The following is a 26978-nucleotide window of genomic DNA, read 5'->3' as shown; positions in this document are numbered from 1 at the left end:
TTTTAGTTTTTTGAGGATGCTCCACATTAATTTCCCTAGTAGCTGTCATAATTTATATTTCTACCAGCCACATAGGAAAGTTCCCTTTTTCCGCATCTTTGCCAGCAGTTGTTTTCCATTTGTGATGATAGCCATTCTGACTAGGGTGAGATGGAATTTCAATATAGTTTTAATTTGCATTTCCCTAATGGTTAAAGATGTTGAACATTTTTTCATATATTTATTGGCCACTTGTACATCTTTTGAGGAGTGTCTTTTTCTTTGTCCATTCATCAAGTTTTGGGTTTACATTTTTCAGTTCTTTGTACACTCTATGTATTAATCCTCTTGTCAGAAAAACAGCTGGCAAAGATTTTCTTTTATTCTGTAGGCTCTCTTTATTTATTGGTTGTTTCCCTTGCTGTGCAGAATCTTTTTAGTTTGATGTGGTCCTGTTTGTTGATTCTTGGCATTGTTTCTCATACTAATGGAGTTCAGGAAGCCTTTGTCTATACTTATGGCTACCTTTTGTTTTCTTCTAGTAGTTCCAATTTCAGGTCTTACACCTGGGTCTTTGATCCATTTTGAATTGATTTTTATACAGGACAAGAGAGATGGGGATCTAGTTTCAATCTTCTCAAGTGGATATCCAGGTTTCTGTACCATTTCTTGTTAAAGAGTATCCTTTCTCTAATGTATGTTTTTGGCTTCTTTAAGAATAAGATAGTTGTTGGGGCTGGGGATTTAGCTCAGTGGTCTTGCCACCTGCTGTGCAAGCACAAGGACCCGAGTTCGATCCCTGGTATCAAAAAAAAAAGAAAAAAAAAAAAAGAAAAGAAAATGAGATAATTGTAAACAGGGGGTGGTAGTGCATGCCTGTAATCCCCGCACTTGGGAGGCTGAGAATGGAGGATTACCAAGATAGCATGGGCTATATAGTGAAACCCTGTCTCAACAAACAAACAAACAAACAAACGCATCAGAAGGTTGTAGTCAAATGGGTTTCTTTCATTTATTTATTTATTTATTTATTTATTTATTTATTTATTTATTTTGCTAGTACCACTCTGTCCTTATTATGGCTTTGCAGTGTAATTTGAAATTGGGTATTGTGATACCTCCAGCCTTGCACTTTTGCTTAGGATTGCTTTATCTGCTCTGGGTCGTTCATGTTTCCATGGGAATTTTAGAATTCTTTCTCTAGTTCTGTAAAGGGTGCCATTGGAATTCTGATGGGGAGTGCAGTAAATCTGTAGATTGCTTTTGGTATGATAGCCATTTTAACAATATTATTTCTGCCAAATCATGAACATGGGAAGTCTTTCCATATTCTGGTGTCTTACTCAATTTCTTCAAAGTTCTGTAATTTTCATTATAGGGGTCTTTCACTTCTTTGGTTAGGCTGATTCCTGGTATTTATTTTTAAGCTATTTTGAATATAGTTTTTTCCTGATTTCTTTCTCAAATAGCTCATTATTGGTACAGAGAAAAACTTGATTTTTAAATGTTGATTTTGTATCCCACTTTGGAGTTGTTCTTGACCCTCTCTTCCTCAAATGCCCACATGCAAACTGTCAGGAAATCCTGAAGCTCTTTCAAAATACCTCCTGAGTTTAACCACTTTCCACCACCTTCACTGCTTTCACACTGGGCTGAACTACCATTATGTCTCACCTGGACCTGCAACAGCAGCTTAGTTTCTTTGCTTCTGCCCTTGCTCTACCATATCAATAGTAACAGAGCCCAACTGATTCTTTTAAATTACACATTACACCATGTCACTCTTCTGCTGAAAACTGCTATCCCATCTCACTCTAGTGTAAAATCTAAAGTCCTTAAATGATCTGCAAGGCCCTAAAGGCTCTGGATCCTTGTTTTCCTTCAGATTTGTCCAATAGCCTCCCTCCCCTTCATTCACCACTTTACAGCTAGACTGGTCCTCCACTCTGTTAGGTATACTCTATCTCTGAAGTCTTTTTACACTGGCTGTTTCCTACCCTTGGAGGGTGGTTAGGTCAGATATCTTCTTGACTAAATTCCTATCACTCCTTAAAATCTTTGCTTAAATGTCACCTTCTCAATGAGAGTCTACTCTGACTTCCTTAATTAAATTGAAATCTGATTATTTTCTGATTATTACTTTAAGTTAAAGAAAATAGGGCCGGGGATTTAGCTCAGTGGTTTCGCCACCTGCTGCGCAAGTGCAAGGACCCGAGTTCGATCCCTGGTACCAAAAAAAAGAAAATATTAGATCAAGACAGTATCTATAGTTTGGATATGGAATGTGCCCCAAAGACTTCCTTCTTGGGGTGGTGATACCGGAAGGTTGGTGGAAACTTTTAGAGAAGTGGCCTAGTGGGAAATTAGTAATCACTGGGTTGGGGCCACAATTCTGGGGCCCTGTTTCCTTCCTTTTCCTCTCTCTTTGCTTCCTGGCTTTTGATGAGATGAGCAGTTTTGATTTGCCATATGTTCCTGCCATGACATGTTACTTCCCCACAGGCACAAAGCAAAGTAGTCAACCAATCATGGACTGGACTCTCCAAATTGTAAACCAAAATAAACCTTTTCTCTTCATAAGCTGATTACCTCAGGTATTTTTAGAGTTAACTAGATTAATACAGCAATAAATAGCAGTATTAGAGCCAGACATGGTGGCATACAAGCTTGTAATCCCAGCACTCAGGAGGTTGAGACAGGAGGATCGCCATGAGTTTGAGGGCAGCCTGTGCTATATAGTGAGCTCAAGACCATCCAGAATAAACAACATGCTAGACTTTAGAGTATTTGATCAGTGAGTCCCTTTTGATACTATTATTTAAGTCACTATAGTGAGCGTGCTTTTATGTTTTATGGGTATTTCTGTAGTCTTTTAAAATTTTCTAAAATTTCTCATTAGTCCTGGTTGTCCTTGGTTGTCCCATTAGTACTTCAGTGCGTTTCTTTATTGAGAAATCCATAAAATAAAAGGGACCTCCTAGCAGAGATGTTCACATGGTATCACCAAGTGTGATGATTTTTCCCTATTTTTGTAGGGAGTGAGATTTATGTTGAATGGCTCTGTGAGGGCAGCAAATAAAGTGCTTAGTGTGGTGTCTGGCATATGACAAACTTTCACTCAACACTATTATTATTAAGGTTAAGTCAAATTTCCACAGCAGCAAAAAAATCACTTCTGTTCCTTTAAGATAAAGACAAGAGACTATAAAAGGGAACAGGGTAAGCACCCCAAGGAAAACTGAAAGTTCAAAGATCATGCAGATTAAATTGACTTTTTCAAATTAGTATTTGTACTAATTACTAGGCAGCATCACATATAAAGCCCAAAGACCCTGGAATAGATATAACTGCAACTTTATTAACAAAGTTAAAATCGTCAAACATTTTTATAGCCTGATATTATGAAATAGTCTTTGACATAAGCTAAGAAGCACAAGCAGTAATGCACAACTCAAAGGAAAGAACTCTGGGTCCCTGTGGTTTAGTAAACTGGTTTAAAAAACACATTGCCTCTGAAAACTCTCAAATTCATCACAGCCTCATTCCACCACTGACTATTCAGGTTACCACTCAAAAATACAAGGCAAACCATTGGTTTTGGCGGTAATAACTATGGAAACTTAGAATTTTTCAGGAGGAACTCTGTTTTAGTGAGGTAGGGTTCTTCCACCTATATAAGGCACACAGAACTGTGCAAAGAGTATAACAAGTATATAGCATACTGATCAAAGTCACCTGGTATTAATCTACCAGAAAATATAAAAAATACACTACAGTTAATAAGAAAGAGAATACAGGGGAAGGGGGAAGTGTGAGAGAATGAGAAGTATGAATAGGAAAAACTAAACCACAGTAAGTTCCTATATGTGGCACTTGTTTCCTATTTATAATATATTATAAATAACCAATTCAACAGTTTACTCAGATAACCTTAACATACATTAAAGAATATTTTAAATCTTTCAGGTGCTCAAATATTTAATACTTTAACAGATTAACTACCCAGCACAAAGCTTCAAACTGTTCTTTTTACTAATTTAAAATCCAATGAATCAAGAACATTAAGTTTAACAAAGACTGACTTTAAAAGTTCCTTGTCATTTTCATTTATTAGAAAAATATTTTTAAAACTTCAAGAATATTGTGAATCATAATCGCAAGACTTTAGTTTTCCATGTTCCTTTTGAATTATTTCATATGCACATAAACAAACCATGCACTGAAATCATGTCTCCACAGGTTTTTTATGATGGGAATAAAGTAGAGATGTAGATTTGCATCTTCAGCTTTCGTTTTTAAAGATCTCTGCAAAAAAAAGATGCTAAAAAGAAAAGGGTAGAGATGTAGCTCAGTGGTACAGTGCTTACTCAACATGCACGCGGCACACTGAGTTTGATCAAAAGTACTGAAAATAAGTGAAAGAATCAAAAACACTTTAGACTCTACTATTTGAAAGATTTTCTTATTTATGTACATCACTGAAAGAAGTAGTACAAATAATGAAAATTTACACATCCTATACCAAGGGCATGTATGCTAAAAGAAACTCAAATTTTCACCTGACACAGACCTACTCTTTGAGAACACACATAAATTCTCTTTGACTACCTCTTTCTCTCATTTTCTTACTCACAATTTTTTTTTTATGAAGAACAATAGGTTAGAAGACAGAAAAAAACACCAACACTGTAGTCCAACAGATACAACATTCATTCTTATAGACCAGTAAGTTGAAACTATCTTCTTTTGTACAGAATGAAAAATATTCTGAAGCACATTAACTAAAATACCAGTTCTAAGGATAATTTCATGAAGTTTATGAATTTCTATTTTGATGAAGAGATCCATATTTTATAAGTCTCCCAGGTTCTTTAACAATGAAAACTTTAATTCAGAAATAAACACACTCAAGAAACAAACAATTATGAAAAATTAAGTTTATATTTTAAAGATGATAATTTTGTTGAGGGATACTGACTCATTAAAACAAAGGTAGGTTGACAGGTTCTGTGGTTATTAGTTCATGGCAGCAAAAACATCTGTCCACATAAATGTGAAGCTGAATGAACTGATTTTCTCTTAGTTGAAGTATAGAGTACAGGTCATAAAGGTCATTATGTCTTTTTTTTGGTTTTTTGAGAGAAGATATCGCTATGTAGTTCAGGCTGGCCTTGAACTCACCACGTAGCCCAGGCTGGCCTCGAATTCACAGCAATCCTCTTGGCTTAGCCTCCCAAGTGCTAGGATTACAAGTGTGTGCCACTATGCCCAGCAAAAGGTCATAAATCTTAAGGGACAGTTGATATATATGTTCTTAGAAAAGGAAAGAAATAAAGGCTTACCTATAATATCTTTATTCCTACTGTATTTTTAAAATTCTACAATCTAAAATTTTACCATTTTAATATAAAGTTATATAAGAAGCTAGGATACTAGGATAGAGTACTAATAAAAAACTAAGCAATTATACTATTCATCACTATTCTATGTTCTACAATTATTAAAAATAAAATACCCAATAAAATCAGAGTTTTATAAGTTATTATTTTCCTGTCTTGGGAAAATGATCCATTCAGTTACCCCTTTTGCCAAATTGTTTCAAAATTTCTTCTGACTCCTAAACTTGATATTGCTTCTTTCTTCCTCCTCCTCCTCCTCCTCCTCCTCCTCCTCCTCCTCCTCTTCTTCTTCTTCTTCTTGGAGAAGGGGTTTATTTGGCTTACAGTTCATAGAGGTTTCAGTCCATAATCAGCCAACTTCAAGGCAGGGATGAAAAACAGGCATGGCAGAGCAGAAACAACAGGGTACACACAAGGAGCAAAGGTATCAAGAGGGAATTACTGCTAACTCCCTGCCCCTTTTAACTTATGCAGACTACTTAGGGCAGGTAGCACTCACACCCTTAATCCTAGTGCCCTTGAGCCTAGCATTGCATCATGAATTAATTCCAGCTTCACATACTCTCAATCAATCCTATGACCAACGAGGGTTTGGGGGGACATCTAGACCCAAACCATAACATTCTGCCCCTGGCCCCCCAAAGACTCATGTACATCCTTATACACAAAAGGCATTTAGTCCATCTCTAGAAGTAGCCAAAGTCCTAACAGTTTCAGTATTGCTGAAAAGTCCAAAACCAAAGTCTCCTCTGAGGTTTAAGGCAAACACTAAGCTGCAAGCCCCTGTGCAAATGAAAAGAAAGTCAAACTCTTCCAACATTCAATGGCACAAGATAGATGTTACCATTCCAAAAGGTAAAAACAGGAGGATACAATGGAAAGGGACCAAAGTAAGCTCAAAATCCAGGGGGGCAAACATTAAATCCCACAGTTCCATTTCCAGCATCCCTAGCAATCTGTGGCAAGTTGTGAACTCCAAAGGGCTTGGGTGGCTCCACCCCTGTGGCATTTCTGGTGGTTGTAGCTCCCATGGCTTCTCTCTTGGGCTGGCTCTGCTTCTTCCTTGCAGCTTTCCTCAGGTGATCCATGCTCCTGGCTTCTCCAAACTTCAGGGGTCTCCAGTGCACTTGCGGCTTCACACTCACAGCTTCACACATTGCCCTATCAGGGTCACACTGCCTGGCCTCCTGGGCCTTCTTCTGAAATCTGGGTGGAAGCTTTCCTGACCCCACAACTCTTGCATTCTGCGTACACCTAAAACCAGCACCACATGGATGATGCCAAGGTCTGCTGCCAGCTGGAGCAGGAGTAGCCAGTCTTCCCTCTCTCTTGGCTGTAGGGGTTGAGTTCCTGGATCGCTGAGCATTCTGAATCCAATCCCAAAGAACAAATTCTCTAGGCTGCCGCCATTTTGGAACAGCTTCCCTAGGCCACCGCCCCATTCTGGAACATAGTGTGGCTCTTGCCATTTTGGAAGCTGGTTTTCTGGGACTTATTTCTCAAAGCAAATTCCTTCACCTCTATAAATCTGAGGCTGCAAAGTATGGAGTCCTACTGCTTCCTGTGATGCTCTGAAACCACCTTTTCTGTTTTCCTGTTCCTTCTTAGTAATCAAGATCTGCTCTGCTCTATCTTTGCAGTCCACAGCTTTACTAGAGCTTACTTTCTGGCCCAACTCAAAATGTTTTAAATCATTCTGCTGGTCTCTTTGCTCTTGATTCTCCACATGGATCTGGCCAAAAGCCCCCAACAGTAGCCATGCCACTGCCTCAATATTCGACTGCCTTGAAATTTCTTCTGCAAGATTAATTAGTTCACCAGCCTTAATCTCAGTCTCAGCAAAGTCTCTGGACCTGAATAAAATGCAGACAAACTTTCTGCCAAGCTACAACACACATCATCTGGAGTCCAACAGCTACTACAGCCCTTCTTTCTAGCAGAAACCTTCCCAGCCTGGTCTTTATAAGCTTTCTGGTCTTCTGATCTCTGACCAGAATCTCCCACACAGAACAGCGTAAGGCATTGTAGTCCTACTTCTTCAGCTGGTAGCTCTGAATCTTCTAGCAGTCTCTGAACATGAGCAAAATTCAAACAAACTTTCTGTCAAGTCAGAACAAACATCTTCTGGAGTCCACCACCCAGTGCAGTCCTTCCCAGCAGAAACCTCCTGAGCCTGGTCTCTACCAGCCTTCTGCTCCTCTGAGCTCTGACCAGAATATCCCATACAAAACAGTCTAAGGCATTCTAGTGCTGATTCTGTAGCCAACATCTCCAGATCTTTCCTAACTTCCCTTTTCCACAAGCCAGTTCCAAAGGCTTTTGAGCCACATGGCCAGGTAATGTCACAGCAATGACCCCACTTCCCTGGTACTAAATTTCTGTGTTAGTTACTTTTCTCTCATTGCTGAGACAAAATACCAGACACCCAAAGTTAAAGGGGAAGGAGTTTATTTGGCTTATAGTTCATAGAGGTTTCAGTCCATAATCAGCCAACTCCAAGGCAGGGATGAAAAACAGGCATGGCAGAGCAGAAACAACATGGTACACACAAGGCAGCAAAGGTAACAAGACGGCTTGATATTGCTTCTTGATCCACTGTTATCAACTTCTAAATTGTCTTATAGCTTAGTGCGATAAGAGTGTAAAACAAGGGTTTAAAACACTAGAGGCTAGGCACGGTGGCACACTCCTATAATTGCAGAACTCAGGTGGCTGAGGCAAAAGGATTGCAGCAAGTTTGAGGCCAGTCTGAGTTACACAGTGAGATCAAGGCTAGCCAGGACTACCTAGAGAGATCCTGTCTCAAACAAAACAAAACACAATACAAAATAAAACAAAACATTTTAGCAACATAATCCCTTTCCAGTAAAATCTTAAGACAAAACCTCAAACTTTCCTTTATATCTTGGTTCTACAAATGTGCAGTTCCTATAATCTCATGTAGATTTTATTACAGTAGTGTAAAAGAATAAATGAATAAACTGCAGAAAATGGAAAGTTCATTGAAACCATTTCTTTGATCCTCCAAAGTCCTTATAAATATGTGTGAACAGTGATGTTAAAACTGCTACAATTCAAAGCCTGCACTAACAATTTTTACTAAGAAAATGATAGTTGTTCACTGTGGATTAATTTTAATAGATGCTTCCACAAGAACTAAGGCTCAGAAATCATGTTTTCTTCCTAATCATATCTTATATGTCTAAAATCCAGAAACAAACAAACAAAAAATAAGTATTCAGAAAGTACTACTTCAAGACTTGCCAAATATGGGGAAAAACAAGTAAGGAGCTGTGGTCTTGGAGTGATTAAGCCAGAACAATTTAAAACTACACCAGGGGGCTGGGGATTTAGCTCAGTGGTTTCACCGCCTGCTGCGCAAGCGCAAAGACCCAAGTTTGATCCCCAGTACCAAAAAAAAAAAAAAAAAAAAAAAAAAATCTGATCTTGAACACCACCAAAAAGGTAAAAACTTAAATTTATCAGATTTCAGAATCTTAAAACATAATAGGATTAGCATACTTGCATATCCTACTATGTTAATATTACTTGTCCAATGTCAATAAATTATTTAAGGTTAATTTTGACAGTTATTAAATGTGTACATGGTATAGCATCATGAAATTTGTTAAATATTGACAGTAAACTTCATCATATGAAGCATTTATTTTAATCTTGCAAAGTACAGTAAGAAACAAAATTGGTTTTTAAATGAAATACATATTTCCTAATACCACTGAAATAATTACATTTGGTAATACTTCACAGGTGCTAGGAAAAATAAGAAAAAGGTAAAACAAACTAATATCACAATGTGTAATTAGTGACTCATTTCTTTCTTTCTTTTTTTTTTGTATCGGGGATCGAACTCAGGACCTTGTGCTTGACAGGCAGGCATGGCACCACTGAACTGAATCCCCACCCCTAAGTGACTCATTTCTAATGAGTAGAAGCAGAATGATGGGCTGTTATATCGAACACGGGTTATAAAAGAATACAATTTCCATGTTAGAAGTTCTTATTCTCAGTTGAATTATTCACTCTAAGGATGTCAGCTGCCATTGTGACAGCCCTGTGAAGAGGTCATATGAAAGAATTTGGAAAGTGGATCTTCCCTCACATCAGTCTTCAGTTAAGACTACAATCCTGGAATAGCTAGACTGTAACTTCATGAGCCAAGGAATCGAGCTAAACTGTGCCCGGATCCTTGATCTTCAGAAACATATATATAATATGATATATACATATATAATCTCATGTGGACAAGCACTGATCCACATTTTAAGTGGCACTGATATAAACAACTGTGGACTAAAGACTTTTTATTTGAAGTAAAAATTTGAGACACACTGATAAACATCAACAGAATAATTTATGTTAAATAACTTCTTCCCCTAGAATCTTCAAGAAAACTACAAAGCAGTAGTTTTTACAGTACTTAGAAAATAAGTAAGACATAAATTTTTAAAGGGAACAAAAGTTGGTACAGAATGAACGATAAGATTATATAGAAAGGTATAAAATTAATGACAATACCCCAGTTAAGTTTTTATAAATACAATAATTGGAAAAGCTTGGATTTCATAGTGTTTTACATGCAATGGATGCATTTTTTTGGTACTGGGGATCGAACTCAGGTCCTTGCACTTGCAAGGCAGGTGGTTGCAACCACTGAGCTAAATCCCTGGCCCCCTACATGCATCATATTTAATGTTCAGAAGAGAGGAAGAAATTGATGTACAGATTTCGTAGGTACTTTGAATAATGTAATACAGTTAATAGCTGGCTTACCTTGGTACTATATTTCAGGTCTGGAGTCAAAGTCCTTATATTTAATTACGATACTATAAAGAGAGTAAAATACAAAATTAGTAGAATCTTTTAGAAAAGAATGACAGCCATTTTGTAGGCTGATGAAAAAATAAAATGAAAGCGGTTTGAATATTATAAATTTTGGTAAAAATACAATTTATAGCCTAAATTTATTTTAAATAACATCATGATTTTGAAACCTCTCTAAAGTCTTGAATACTTTTGGATTCTATTCCCACTATGGGGAAGAGGATGGAGTTATTCATGAAATATTAATAAATAAGGGTTTACTGAATGTCCTGAAAAGTGAGAAATACTACAGTAAGAAAATATATTTGGGGATCAAATGCAGATCCTCACAGGATCCAAAGTCAATTTCTTCAATAATCATGGCATCTAAATCAAACAGTTAATTTTTACCTGGCTTGCTTTCCCAAAAAACTCAGGTACAAATGAACTATTAAAGACTAAAGGGAAATGGAAAAAAAAAGTACAGGTACAAATTCCCTATAATGAATGTTATCATTATGGATATCTAAAATGTACCAGTTAAAAAAAAAAAAAAAGACTAAAGAGCTCTATATTTTTGCTCTAAGCAAGAAGAAAAAGGAAAACATTATTTATAAAAGGCAAGGATTTTTTAAATCTGTCTTTTCACTCAAATTTGCATGAACCAGGATTTAAGGCAAATTTTCTATTGATCTGCTAATGTATTTGCTAGCATGTAAAACTAAAAATGAAAAAATAAAATTTTATCTACATGTACATGTTTACACTTAAAAATGCTTCTCTTGTGTAGATATATAATAGAAATATAGTACTTTACTTTATTTCAGTCTAGGGTTCCCAATATACTCTAGTATATATTTTGTTCATATATATTATAGGATTATAATTTATATACTTATAAGTCATGAAGATATATAACTTTACATATTGTAATTAGCAATTTCACTAAATTTTTAGGATGACTTCAATGTTTATTCTAATGATTAAAGTTCATGCTTGCTGTAAAAATATTTTATTCAGAAATGCATAAAAGGAAAATTAATATATACTGCTATAATCTAGAGTGACTAACCATTAGTAATTTAGGATGTTTCATTCATGACTTTTTCTTTCTTTCATTCTATGCTTATTTTCTTCAAAAATATGATCATGTTATCACACTGGCTGTGGAACCTGTTTTTCCCCCTCTTAATCATGGATTTTTATTTAAATAATTACAGAGCTGTAGGATCCCTTTTTTCTTTCAAAATTTTTCTATGTGTACATACTATAACTATTTAGAACATTGTTGATTTCATTCTATACACTGTTTCATATTAGTATATGCTCTTTATTTAAGACTGTATGGTGGGTATTTTCCCATGGCATTATGATATTCCTGGTCATTTGAGTTTATCTTTTTGGGGGTTGGCTGAAATTCTTTTTTATTTACTTTTTATTCTTAAATTCTTTTATTGGTACATTTTAGGTATACAATACGTTTTCATTTATCATTGGGTGCTTGTACTTGTACATGATGTATCTTAGTTCTTATTTTTCCCCCATTACCTGTGTGTCCTTCACCCCCTCCACCCTTCCCTGTTTACATAGACATCATTTCCTTTTTTTTTCTTTTCTCATAATTTTTCCTTTCCCTTCTTTCCTTTCCCCTTCCCCTCCCTTCACCCCTACCTCTTTGGACCTTTTTTCCTATTTCAAATTACCAATTATTCATTTTAATCATTTTAACCCTTATTTACACTTTCAGTTTCTCACACTAGAGAAACTATTCGGTATTTACACGTGTGTCCTATTTATTTCACTTAAGAGTATGGCCTCAATATGCATCCATTTAGCTATAAATGTCTCCAATTTCTCATTCTTTATGGCTGAGTATTACTCCATTTTATAAAAAATCCACATCTTCTTTATCCAGTTTCCAGTTGATGGGCACTTGGGCTGTTTCCAAGCTTTAGCTATTACAAACTGTGCCACTATAAACATGGGTGCACATATATCACTGTGGTATGATTTTGTTAATTCTCTGGGGAAGATACCCAGTAGAGGAATAGCTGGGTTAAATGGGACCTCTGGTCCTAGTTCTTTGAGGTATCTCCATACTGATTTCCATAGTGGTTGCACCATTGGCTGAAATTCTTTATTGCTCCAATATCTTTGCCTGACAGTTCCAAAATTATAATATCATTTTCTCATGTCTGTGTAGTATTACATTGTATGGTTGGACCACATTTTACCTTAAAGGTCCCTAATGACAGCAGTTAGACTGTTTTTTTTCTCATTATAAAAATTGCTATGATAAGTCTCCATGCCCATAATCTCTTTGTGACTGTCTTAATAAGATAAGATGTTTCAATAAAGTCAAAATAGTTGATTTGACTGAGCGTAAAATTATATCTTAAGCTTTCCAACAACTAGAATAGAGAATAACATAATTATATGACTCTTTTTAGATATATATAATTGTCTCTTTGGAGACTGTTTCCTCCTCAGAATTATATTTTAAGAAACCCACAGTAATGGACAACATACATCAGTACTGTTCAAAGCAAATGCAGAAACAAAGTCCAAGACAATATCTTAAGATTATGTTTATTCATATTAAAACTCAAATTAAACTGACAGAAACAACATCCCTAGCTGATTCTTCTTATCTACTTTGATACCTCTGACTTCTACTTCAAATGGGAAAAAACTGTGTTAGGTTTTTAAACATTCACATTTAAATCAGAAGTCTGCCTCCAACTAGGTAAATTACCAGTTTTCAAAATACCTTGCGAAAAACAAAAGCAAAGAAATAAGGAAGGCATATAAACAAGAATAATATGGAGCAAAAGGATGATTGGGTAAAATTTCACATTATAAAAGTTTTACTTAGTGAGATGCTGAAGTTGTTTGTTAAAGAGAAGGAATTTGTTTTCCCCTCCCATCACTTTTACTAAAAGTGAGACCTTCCTAAATATTATCTTTGTAAAAGGCAATGGAGCAGCAAGAATGATTTCTCTTTCACAATACTGATAGTGATTTCATTTCTAGTTACAGGCAACCTCTCTAAAGTTGGGAAAAAAATGAAACAAAGTAGAAAACATCAATTTCCATTAAGGTTGGCTGAATTTGCTACAAAAGCTAAGAATACGCATAAATAAGTAATAACCAATATTTTCTATTTACCATAGGCCACCCAAGTACTAAGTGCTCAAGAAGCATTCTCTCGTTACTCATGATTATTCACTAATTTAGGTCGCTCAATACAATATCTATTAATAAAATACATAAGGAAACTGAGGCTGAGTATTTATGTAATTTATCTACAATCACAAGAGGTATCCAAGCCAAAATTCAAACCCAGATTGCCTCCAGAGCCCACATTTTCAATTGGTGTGTAATTATATAATCACCGCCTAAGAGGCCAGTCTTAACTTCACTCTCAAAAGAGGTTTTCTTGGATACAGAATTGATAGGCTGGGTTATTTTTGTATTTAAGATGTTACTCCACTGTTTTCTGTCAAGACCGTGAGCATTCACACTGTTTATGTGTGTAATGTGTTGTTTTTCTCTGTCTTCAAGATTTTGTTTGACCACAATGTACTTTTTTTTTTTCTGGTACCGGGAATTGAACTTGAGATCTTGTGCTTGCCAGGCAGGCTCTAGAACCACTAAGCTAAATCCCCGGCCCAGACCATAACGTACCTTTGTACTTATCCTGCATGGTATACTTTGTACTTATCCTGTCTGAGGTCCACTGTGCTTCATTAGCATGTAAATGTTTTCCTAATTTGAGAAGATTTTGGCCCTTATTAACTCTTCTTACCCCCATCTCTTCTCCTTTTAGAGCTTTATGTTACTCTTTATATTATCAGTAGTTGAGTTTCTATTTTTGTTTCTTTTTCTTTTTTCTTTTTTTTTTGGTACCAGGGATCGAACTCGGGTCCTTGCGTCTGCGAGGCAGGTAGCAGAACCACTGAGCTAAATCCCTGGCCCTCATTTTTTTTTTTTAAATTTTATCTTTCCCTTCTTTAGGTTGGATATTTTAACTCTATGTGACAAATAAATAGGATTGTCAATTTGATTGGCTTGAGAGCTTCCCAGGTGACTGGTAAAGCGTACTTCCAGGTGTCTGGCTGGGTCATGGAGGCATGACCTTGGGTACTACATCTGGTTCCTGACCCCTTCCTCTCTGGCGCTGTCCCCCTGCTCAAGCAGGACTGCTCCATCATGCCTTTCTGTCATGATGTTTCTGCCTTGGAGCTAGATCATAGAACGAAACCTCTGAAACCATGAGCCAAATTAAACTTCTGCTTTAAGTTATGGGTTTTGGGAATTTCCCCGAGATGGGAGAGTTGACTAATATTCTCCATCTTGAAGATGACAGACTAATTCCTCTGTCATGATTTTGCTATTAAGCCCAACCAAAAACTTCATTTTTAATTTCAGATTTTTTTTGTTATAAAAATTCCATTTGATTATTTTTGTATTTATTTTTGCTGAGATTTCTTTTTAGGCATATGCACATACTGCTTTACTTGGTTAAATGTAGTTTTTAACAGTTACTAGAAAGTCTTTGTCAGATAATTTCAACATCTGGATGGTCTTGGGGTGGACATCTTGCTGTCTTTTCTTTTGAAAATCAGTTCATGTTTTCCAGGCTTATAATTTACATCGTATCCTGGATATTGTGAATACTGCACTGTGAGAATTGTGTTATGTCCTTCTGTTAATGTTTTTAATAGGCAATTAAACCAAAGAACTCATTAATGTTTAGCGGGCAGAGAGAGGCTCAGATGTCCATTCAGGGTGCTTCCAGTTTGCTCTGGGCACGCATGATACATGCCAGGCAGAGACCTAAGTGAAGCCTATACAGTGTATGGCATTTAGAATTTCCATCCCCAGGCTCTCTCATTTGCTGGGTTCACTCCCCACTCTGCAGTGGCCCTGTTTGCTCAGATTCCCTTGCCCTGGTTTTTCTGGAAAGAAGGATGGTAAGTTTTGTACTGGAACTTTAATTGTGTTGCATCGGGTCTACACATAAGGCAAAAGTGCAAAACGAATGAGAATCTTACTGTGTAAGGGTCACTTCTTCCAAGTTTTGATGCCCTCCAAAATATTCTTGATTTCTGTTCACTCTAGAGCTCTCAAGTAATTGATTTTTGAACTTTTTATAGTTTATGTGTAGGAGCTTACTCCTCCATACTGCAGGTAGAAATTTCTCAAAAATTTAAAATAAAATGGATTTATACATATTTCATATTTCTAAAGTACCAAAATAACTGTTTTTCTTTCTAAAGTGCAGCTATTCCACATGTGAAGACAGATGTTTGCTGACAACACTGATTTTTCTCCAAGATCCAAAGAAAGGAAAGCAGCCAAGTAAACTCCAGACTGTTACAATTTTAATCCTAGACTGATTTCAGATGGGTTAACACTCTCATTCAACTATGCACCATTTAAGGGAGGTACTTAGAATTGCCTCAGTTTTAGGTTTGAATCTATTCATGCTGTCCATTTCTACCACTTCCTTCAAAGAACAGAGCTAAATCAGGGTCCTGTACTTTCCAGGAACACTTTTCCAAACCCCTGCTTCCTCTTCAACTGCCTTTATTCACATCTGGTGTGTTTGTCTTCAACATGGAGCAATGCTGCCTTCCCTAACCCCCATACAACCCCCCATACTGCATATATTTACATTTTCTTCTCTTTTTCCAAAATAACACCTTAACTGAGAAAAAGGGGTTTTCCAAGACTTAAAAAGTCCCAGTCCCCTTTTAAAAGAATATTACCTACAAAATCTATTTGAATTATGTACCTACTTAATCTTAACCACAAAATAGTTTGTATTTATTCCATGAAAAGTTAACAATAATCCCTAAAGCAGACTTTTTAAATAAAATGGCCTATTCAGATGTCCAAATGGGCAAATATTTGTTAGACATATTGTACATAATATTATTTTCTATTTTTTTAAATGCAAAAATTTCACTAGATTGTGCAAAGATAAATGAGTTAGTATGATAAGATATACTTTGATCCTCAAGATAAGGAGTGCCTCATTTGGTCAAATTATTATTATTCTGGAATGAATTTCATGGTTAACCTTTTCACTTGGGCCAGGAAAAAGAAATGCAAACAGTTCATATTTGGTTGTGAAATAAAATTAAGGAACGCAGTTTATTAAACCTCAGTGTATCTTCAGGATCTATGAGACCCACTGTATTTTTTGGTACCGGGGATTGAACTCAAGACCTTGCGCTTGTGAGGCAGGCAGAGCCACTGAGCTAAATCCTCAGCCCATATGAGGCCCATTTTAAAATGTTTTTTGGGCAACTTTATTTGTAACTATTTATATTTCTTATCTTACATATCTTTCAAAGAACAACAACAAAAAAACCCCCTATTATTCATAAAATAGCTAGCAATAAAATTCTATTTTGCAATTACTATATGGATCTATCAGACTCCTATATAAATTGAAGATATATAATGGTATCTTAGGGAATCTTAATTTTTTATGTTTTGTTATTTCATTATCCTTTGAATTATGCTAAAAATAAAGAAAAATGGATTAATGGAATAATGGTAGTGAAAACAAATTATTTTATCATGTTTTAGTTTTCATATTGTGTTGCCTACAGTTAATTTGGATTAAAGGTGTGTCCACTATGGTTTAGTCTTACTTACAGCTTTCATTGAACACATTTCAGAGTTCTGAATTTTTCATTTTCTGCCCATCATGTTAAAAAAGAAAACTGACAGAAGTCTTCAAATTATTACATAAATCTGAAGATGAATCCAAAGAGACAAACAGCATTCTCGACTATGATGTTGATCATATAAGTAAAATTTCAGCCTGAATTCTCATATGATTCAGACATGTTATTTTTTCAAACTCTAGAATAAGTGAATGGACAATGAATTTTGTAAGGACAAAGAGGAAATATGACATTCCTATCCAGTTAATCATCCACAAGAAGGCGTTATCATGATGTTTTTTGCAAAGGAACTGAGAATACTGCATTTTGCTAAAAGGATGTTGTATAACAGTGTTTGTTCATCCTTCAAGATGTATGTATAGTAAAAGTTAGTTAATACTTTTTTTTTCTGGTACAGGGGATGGAACTCAGGATCTTTGCTTGCCAGGCAGGCGTGGTGCCACTGAGCTACATCTCCAGCCCTACTTGATACGTTTTTTAAAGTGAACAAGTGCTTGAGGGAAATGTATATACAAAGGGGACAGAAAAGAAATTGAATACTACTTTATAAATACACAAATGAAATGTTTACAATCAGAGAGAAAAAACATGGTTGTCTTCTCTTTAAAAAGATTATAAGATGTCAAAATTTTCAGTGTTTTGTGATTTTGATGATAGAAATGTGAGATAAAAAACCAGGAGTGATTAGCTAGGATCTATTAAAGAAATCTAGGCTCTTTATTTATATATCAATAGTTCCAGGTTCAAGCACAAGAGTCAATGAGCAACTAGTTGCTTTCCAAGAACATGTTTCACTTAATTTCTTCTTGCTGGGACAAAATATCTAAAACCCACAAGTGAAAGGAGGAGTGTTTTATTTTGGCTCAGTTTGTAGAGGTTTAAGTCCATAATCCGCTGGCTCCAAGGCAGGGCAGCATGGCAGAGGAGTATGTCAGAGAACAAAAAGTCGATGGCAGGCAAGGCAGAAAGCAGTAAGCAGAGAGTCTGTCTCCCTTCTGTCCCTTTGTATTCCATCCGGACTACAAGCCTATTGATTGGTGCCACCCACTCCCAGGGTGGCGCTCCTTCACTAAATCCATTCACTCACACCCAGAATCATGCTAATCCAATTAGGAGACCAATCAGGATATCACACACCCTTAATCCATATTCATACAACCTATATCCACCCACCTCCAGAAACCCCACGGGGCTTTGGGGGGATATCTAGATACAAGCCATTAACAGGTTTGCAGTGTTTTGACTTTTATTACAATCTAAAAGGTATATTTTATTATATTATTATTACTTCTATATTATTCATAAATGGTCCAAAAATATAAAAAAGATACTAAATGGCAATGACTATTTTACACGATATAAAAGGTTAAATCAATATGTTCTTCTTTTACTAACATAAAACCAAAGGACAGTTCCAACAGGTTCCAGAGATCACGTAAATAATTTCTGGGTAATTAGAACACAGACTTTTTTATATGCACTAGCAAGAAAAAATGTAAACTAGGTATATGTTATTGCAGTTTAAAAAGATATATAAATTCATTTTCTTTTCAGAAAATTTTAAAGAAAAACCATAATATACCTAGAATATAATCTGGTTATGACAGATTCTGAAATGTTTAATCATTTAAAATCATTTAGGATAATAGTCTTTTGTCATTTTTAAAAAAATCAAAAATCAATTCTACATGTAATAAAGTATGTACTACAAGCTTCCAAGGTCTAAAGTCTGGGCTAGATTTTTATCTTTGGCAACTTAATTTTTCTGAATTTTAATTTCCTTATATGTAAAAGACAGATAATGCATATCTTGAAAGATTTTTGTGAAGAGTGAATAATAAATTTAACCTAAAACAGTGTCTGACCTTGAGGAGGTCCTTAATAAATACATCCTCCTTACAGAAAGCTGTGATGGAATTGGTTCTTTGGTCTCTCACTTATTGCAATCATGCTAGTGATTTTTTCTTTGACCTTGTTAATTGCACTTCTTATAGGTCCCTTTCAATCATCAACCAACTTATTTCATTTAACAATAAAGATTTACTGAACACCTACTAGGTGACAGGTAATTTTAAGTCTTTACTTGGTCGTTAATAATAATGTAATTTAAAAAAAAATTTAAAAAATAATAATGTAATTTTTAAATACATGCTAGTATCTTTCTATACATAAATATTGTCAGGATTCTGAGACAGTAAAATGCTAGAAAATAATGGACAATGTAACATATCTCATTTTAATAGCATTCCAGTCAAGATCATTGTTTAGCAAGTCTTTTTTTTTTTTTTTTTTTTTGAGACAGGGTTTTACTACGAAATTCAGACTGGCCTTGAACTCACTACATAGCCCAGGTAGTCCAAGCTCACTGTGATCCTTCTGCCTCAGCCTCCAGCGTACTATATTACAGGCATGCATCACCATGCCTGGCCAACTCATAATAAATACTTAAATGGAGGTAAAGATGAACTGTATTTTTATAAACTATATCAGTATAGCAGTATGTATGTTCTGGGGTTTTTTTAGCTTATTTAACTAAGAACAAGAAGACCTAAAATTATAAAAGAAAAACAATAAAAGGGTATGGGATATAAATTGGAAGTAAAACATATTTACAAAAGACCTATCATGAAGATTCTAAAAATATTATACTGCTTTATATAATAGGACTTTAAAATATTAAGAGAACTTCTTAATGTAACAAGAAAGTAAGTTAAAAGTTAGAGACCCAAAAGCCTGACCAAAAATAAATAAATATAACAGAAAGATGTGTGTACATGCAGAGTAGACATAGACACTAATATTGTTGTTCATCTATTATAAATACATAATATGTACTTTTAAAAATAAAGTTTTGTTTTGTTTTGTTTTGGTACCGGGGATTGAACTCGGGACCTTGCACTCGGCGAGGCAGCTGGCAGAACCACTGAGCTAAATCCCCGGCCCAATAAAGTATTTTTTACAGTTATAGTGAAATCTATGAAATACCAACAGCAGCTACACTTGACAAATAGCCCACAAAACCAAACAGATATAAATAAAAGATAATGGAATACATTTCCAATTCTATTCAACAATATATAAGACTATTTCTGCTTGGAACATAACTAGTTTGGGTCTCCTCTGTACAACAGGAAGCAAGATAAAAGAATAACAGACATGCCCTTTGAAATTCTGTGAAATCAGTCTTAATCTTGAGTGTTTGACAATTTTCGTTTCCCTTTTTTTTTTTTCTGGTACTGGGGATCAAACTCGGGACCTTGCGCTTGCGAGGCAGGCAGCAGCACCACTGAGCTAAATCCTCAGCCCAGAGTGTTTGAATTTTCAATGGGATATGACATATTCCCAAGTCACTGTATGCAGTACATTATGGCTTGTGTCTAGATGTCCCCCCAAAGCCTCATGTAGTCATAGATGGAGCTTTCTCAGAGGTGGCTGGATCTTGAGTGTGTGACTATTTGATTCCTGGTGCAATGCTAGGATCAAGGGCACTAGGATTAGGGGTATGAGCGCTATGGATAAGACATAAGGGGCAGAAAGAGCTGTGGTCCTCCCGTGTTGCTTTTCCTGTCTTCTGCCTGCAATGAACTGTTTCTCCTCTATGACACCTCTCTGCCATGCGCCACTCTGCCTTGGAGCCAGTCAACCACGGACTAAAACCTCTACAAACTGTGAGCTAAATAAACCTTTCGCCCTTTAACTTTGGGTGTTGAGTATTTTGTTTCAGCCTCGAGAGAAAAGTAACTAAGACACAATACAATATGGTATCAATGAGTATCCCCATCCTCTACCCTCCCACTCTCCACAAGATAGAGTTGTCCTTGAAAAATTAAATGGTAAAAATAAATACTATGGGGATTCTGGGATAGACACCCAAAGTCATCTTAAAGATAAAGCAACAGGTGGGTGTGGTGGCTCAATCCTGTAATTCCAGTACCCTGGGAGGATAAGGCAGGTAAACTGGAGCCCAGCCCAGGCAATTTAACAATTTAGAGAGCTCTTATCTCAAAAATAAAAAAAGAGTTGCAGCTCAGTGCAAAGGCCCTAGGTTCAATCCCATCACCAAAAGAAATAAATAAAAAAAGAAAGACAAAGCAACAGAATAAGACATGGCAAAATGTATAAAAATACAATAATGATTGATTGATATTAATGCAAAACACATCAATCTAATGGAGTGTGGATGGTCAAAAACAGAAAAAGCAAGCAAGGTAAACACTTGTAGTGCCTATTAAAAACATCCATCTCCATAATAAGAATAACCTAGCTTAATGCTATTAAACATTTACAGTCATAATTAATTCCCCTGGATGGAAGATAAAGATATGACACTGAGAAATGAAAAAAGAACATAAAGTGTACATTTGAGACCAAAATAAAGAAGGATTGTAGGGTTTAGAAAAATGGAGAGAAGAATAGAGGCTCTTGCATTACTGAGGAAACAGGATTGAAGTAATAATTAAGAATAGACACAGGGCTGAGGCTGTAGCTTAGTTGCAGAGCCTCTGCCTAGCATATGTGAGTCCTGGGTTTGAATCCCAGCACCACACATACAAAAAAACCCCAAACAAATAAAAATAATTGGCATAGCATAGGTGTCTCCTCCCTTATCCTATGAGTTTACTAAAACAGGAAGATTTTCAGGTTATGGAAGTCCCATTACAGCTTGTTTTCATACAGCCTCTCACTATTCCTTTCACAGTTTTTCCCATCACTGCTGTCAATGACTGCTACAGGTAGAGGAGGACCAGAAGAAGGAAACCAGTAAGAGACGCCTAGTAATGCACAGCATTTATACACAACAGCAATGTAAAGGAAGGGGAGGATTAAGAGAAAAGAAACTAATACCAGCAAAAGCAATTAGGAGAGAAAATTCTGCAGCTGTTTACAGCGGTCTGTTGGGACTATTTATATGTAAAGAATAAAGACCATAAATTGGCCCAAGATCAATTACAATGAATTTTTATTCAATTGGATTTTAAGATAGACTTTTCATGTTCTAGGAGGCAACTGGAAAAGTTTGTTCTACCATTTAAAAAAAAAAAACTTGATAAATCATTCACAGTTCATACACAGACTAGTAAACTTCAGTTGGTTACAATGGGTGTGAACACACTTGTTAATATCAAAGTCTAATTGAAAGTAATTAATTTGGAAGATAAGCATGCCAGATGAGGTAAAATACAATCTTTTTTTTTTTTTTTTTTTTTGGTACCAGGGATCAAACTCGGGTCCTTGGGCTTGCACAGCAGGCGGCGAAACCACTGAGCTAAATCCCCAGCCCAAATACAATCATGTTTTAGATTAAAATGCATAGGTGAGTAATCCCCTCAATACACCTACATTCACTTTACATATGCTTGTATATCCACTTCTGTAAGTATACTTACAACTATTTTACAGTAATTCTGTACAATGTCACTAGAGATGTATTACATGCAAACTTCTTTCAGACCCTTATACTTCTGAAACTAGAATTTTCATAATCTGAAATGGAAGTAGATGCAGTCAGCACACTTCACATAAATGAATATCCACTTTGAAATACTTATGGAAATATCAGTTTACAAATGCACATAACAGGACCACAACTAGGATATACATGGTAACAAAGAATGGTTATATTAATAATGCCATTTATTAGGCAATCATTTATTAAATATGCATTCAAAGTCATATGATTATTCAGGATGAAGTCAGTTAGGATTCATATCCTAGACTATTCCTTCAATTCTAAGCTTAAGGTGAATCATCATATTAGTAGAAACTTCATGATTCTTTAATGGGCCTGAGAGGAACCCTGGGGGAGGCCAATATGATTTATTAGTTACAAGAGAAAAAAAGTGCAATAAGTGGGTAAATAGTACCATCTAAATTGGGAAAGGCACAGCAATTTTCAGAGGAGCTTTGTAAATCTTTTAAATTTCTGAACTTCATTTAGAGGACATACTTATGTCACATGAATGGCAAGTCATAGACCTATAAATTTATAGTACAGTATTTTTAATGTGCCAAGAATCAAATCATTTACATGATAACTTGGTGGAAAAAGAGATCAGGAACCCTGGACAATATCTCTTTAAAGTTTCAAATGACTGCTATTTTAACTAAAATGACCTGGGGCAGTGACCTAGAGAGAGCCAGTAGAAGGGTAACAGGATTAGAGAACAGAGTTTATTACTATCTAATGGTCGGAGCAAAAGTTAGCTTCTTTCAGCTTATAAAAACAGTAGTTTAGCTATTAAAGCTACATGTGTACCTTCTTATCCAGTTTTGTTACGATCTCCTGAACACAAAAGGTCCCTTCCAACTCCACCTTTAAAAAAAAAATCTTGTACTATATTAAAGTCCCCATAGCAGTCAACATACCTTGCTTGCTGTATGTTTTTTGAATTACATTATCTGAAAGACAAGGGCTAATCTATTCATTAATTATATAGAATGCCTTCCATATTGATGTAGTGATTAAGAAAAGATAAAACTTATGAAAAAATGGATGAAAAAATGTCAGGAGCAATTCTACATCATTTTGGGGAAAAATCATTTGATTAGGCCTAGTTCTCCTGCCTACAGGCCAGCTATGGGATTTCAAGACAAAGCTCCATTTTGGCCTCCAGTCACAGCTAAGACCTCAATGGTCCACTGATGCTGTGATTGCTCCAGGACAAGAATGCACCAGCTGAAGACATCCTGGGAAGAACAAAATCTTCATCTACTCAGTTCCTCATTATTCTTGGATTTCCGTTGCTTCCCAGTCATTTGTTACACTTTGTTTCTCCCCCTGTACTGAACTCTCTGCAAGTCATTTGTTACATTTGCTTCTCCCGATGCACTGAATATCTTTTCAGTCTCATTTTTTCTACCTTTCCTGTATAATAAATTAATTCGCTTTGCGCTGCCATGGCTCACAGGACACTAGGACTTACTGCAGAGGTTCTAATAACCTCCCCTTTCCCTGTTTCCTACAAAAAAAGTTAATAATTGTTTCATCCAAAGAACTCAAATTCTAGCAGGGGAGAGTAATATATATAGTCTCATATAACCATCTAAACATTTATGGCATGCTAGCAGAATCTATTCGTGTGATGCTTGACAAAAGATTTTCATATATACTAAATCATTTTTTCCTTAGAGCTTCCTCTCCCACCTGTACAGTTAGAAACAGACTATAATGAAAATAATATGCATCAGATACACTGCCTATTGTTTCTAGTTAGGCTCCTACTCCAAACAAACCATAAAAAAGTAGCCTTATATTTCCCACTCTCGGGAAAAGCTGATTAAAGCACTGGCTGGCCAACTATCTGCTTCTCTTCAGGAATCTGAACTGGCACCGAGAGGACACAGAAACTGAGAGGTAATTAAACCAGGCTAGACAAATGTACAACATGAGAGCTGAAAGAGACTAAGAGACAGAGACTGGAAACACAAGAACTCAAGAGATGAAAGATTCCATGAGGCCTCAGACAGCAAAACACCAAGTTTCCAATATGTACTAGGATAGCTGAGGATTCTGAGATCTCTACAATAATCCTTCTCTAAGCTGAGCTATCTTGAATATATTTCTTCCTCCTCTAATCAAAAGAGTCCTTGTAGAACACATAACAAAAGTATGCAATTTGTCCCAGTGTGGTTCATTCTGAAATCGGAACTCATGCTACAGTATACTATGATTGTTTGCTTAGACACCATTCTACTGCTATCCTTTGTCTTGAAGTCAGGAGGAAGGACTTAGACTCACTGCTGGGAATTATAAACATATTCAACCCTTTCAGAGGGTTAACTTGATATTATCATGCTGTAAAATGTATATATGCCATTACTGAAAATGGACCCAAAAAGTTTCAGACAACTGAACAAAAATAAAATTAAACTAAAATTTCTTATATAGGCATATAGCAAGAAATGAAAATGCTTATGTTAAGAAATGAAATTTTTTGACAGCTTATAAAAAGAGGATTCTATGAAGCATTTAAAAACAAAGCTATAGGGTAGTACAGGAAAGATATTTACAGTATACAGTACTGTTAAAATGAATATCTGAAACGAACAGACACTTCAGATAACAAAATCCAAATGGCCAATAAATACATGAGAAAATGTTCACCACCACTGGCTATTTGACAAATGCAAATTAAAACAACACTGTGATTCCATCTCACTTCAGAAATAATGGCTATCATTAAGACATCAAATAAATAAAAAATGCTGGTGAGGCTGTGGAGCAGAAGGGAAAGGAACCCTTCTTCATAGTTGGTGGGAGTGGATTCCTCAAAAAATTAAAACTAGAAATTCCATTTGATGCAGCTATTCCCCTTCTAAATATCTTTGTAAAGGGTTAAAGACATATGACAGTGATATATGCATATCCATGTTCAAAGCAGCACAATTCATAATAGCTAAAACTTAGAACCAGCGTGTATGTCCATTAACAGATGAATGAACAAAGAAAACATGGTACTTTTGAGTACTACTCTGCCACTAAGAAGGGTAAACTTGAGTCATTTGTAGGAAAATGGATGCATCTTGAGACCACAGTGTTAAGTAAATCAAACACACAAGCTTAAATATCACATGGTTTCTCTCATATGAAAAACTCAATATATAAATAAAATACAAAATAGAAGATTGACTATAGAAAAGAGAGAGAGTAATCTATCACGGGCAATGCATCTAAAAGTGTACTTTGATTTAGTATAATTGTCTTATGTGTTTTATATGGTTTTTGGTGTGTTAGTCTAGCTGTTAATCTGTATGTATGATAATTTACTTTATAAGGACTTATAAGATAAATGAATCTGATGCTGGCAAAAAGTGGGGGGGGGTTGAGGGGAAAGGGGGAAAAAGAATTGAGATGCATTAGGTACACCTACCAATTTCTCACAATAAATGTAATCACTGTGTATTACAAACATGTACAAACAAAAATTGAAAAAGAAAAGGAAGTTTCAAAATATGCCAAAAGGGAAAATGCAATTTGCAAATTGGTAGACTCTACATAACAATTATATTATATAAATAAAAATCTGAAACTCATAAATGCTCATCTCAGGAAAAATGAGGGTATGCTTTAAAAAAAAGCAAGTATCATATTTCACTGCCTCAAGGACATATAATTTTTCTCATTTTAACATCTCCAGAATTGGGATGCTCATCAATTTTTGTCACCTAGGCAGCAATTAGTGGTGACATATCATTACCTATGCATCAACACATGAAGCATGGATGTCAGTAGCTTGGGGGCAAGAAACTCTAGAGATAATTCTTTTTTTCTGTCTTTCTTTCTTGAAACAAGGTTTCCTTATGTAGTTCATGCTGGGCTTGAACTCACTATGTAGCCGAAGTTGGCCTCAAACTTGCAGCAATACTCCTGCCTCAGGCTCCCAAATGCTAGGATTACAGGTGTGTGCCACCACACCCTGCGAGTCAATTCTTAAGAAATGTTACAATCACCAATTCACTTGATGGTGAAGAGGAAATTGGGGGGTGGGGACAGGGACATCAACAACTCCATGTGAAGGCTAATTTAGAACACTGAATATGAAGAAGTATTAGGAACACTATACCTAATACAAACACATATATTCACTCTATATTGTTATATTTTTGGGTGTTTTTCCATACAAAATGGTACACAGAAGAAAACTCAAACAGTCCATAATTTTACCATCTAATTACCTTGTACATTAAAATAGGGCAAAAAATACCAGCTGTATGATTCACATGTTGTATTTTATTCATCTGTCCCCTAGTTTTAGACTGCTGTTATTCATAGATTATTTTATTTCAATAGATTAACATCTGTTTTTAAATTTGTAATATCATGTGTCTTACAAAAATCTCCAATTTTTAATGGCTATGGTTCAGTTTGGAAGTGTTAAGAATGTTATAAGGACAGTTAAGGTTTCCAGGTTAGCTAACAAAGCACTATTGAAATTAAAATGCATCTTTATTATAAATAAATGCTATAGGAATACAGAACCAATAGACTTTGTTATGAACTGTGTGCCACCAAAATTCATACTTTGGGGCCAGGAATTTAGCTCAGTGGTTCCATTGCCTGCCTCGCAAGTGCAAG

The 26978-nt window shown here is 35.7% G+C and overlaps 1 long non-coding RNA gene across 13 annotated transcripts in view; it reads right to left on the bottom strand.

The window, feature by feature from the left end:
• The window catches only part of LOC106008605 (uncharacterized), a 50727-nt gene that overhangs the window by 19678 nt on the left and 4071 nt on the right, over nucleotides 1-26978 (bottom strand). For all 13 annotated transcript variants that reach the window (XR_015447395.1, XR_015447396.1, XR_015447398.1 and 10 more), the window contains exon 2: nucleotides 10170-10222. This is a non-coding gene — a long non-coding RNA (uncharacterized LOC106008605). The remainder of the gene's footprint in view (nucleotides 1-10169; nucleotides 10223-26978) is intronic.

Source organism: Heterocephalus glaber, unplaced genomic scaffold (genome assembly GCF_053883595.1).
Source record: "Heterocephalus glaber isolate CG9 unplaced genomic scaffold, H.glaber_assembly_v1.0 deba00001757, whole genome shotgun sequence".
NCBI lineage: Eukaryota > Metazoa > Chordata > Mammalia > Rodentia > Bathyergidae > Heterocephalus > Heterocephalus glaber.
The sequence above is the reverse complement of the archived record's forward strand: the minus strand, read 5'-3'. Positions and strand labels throughout refer to the sequence as shown.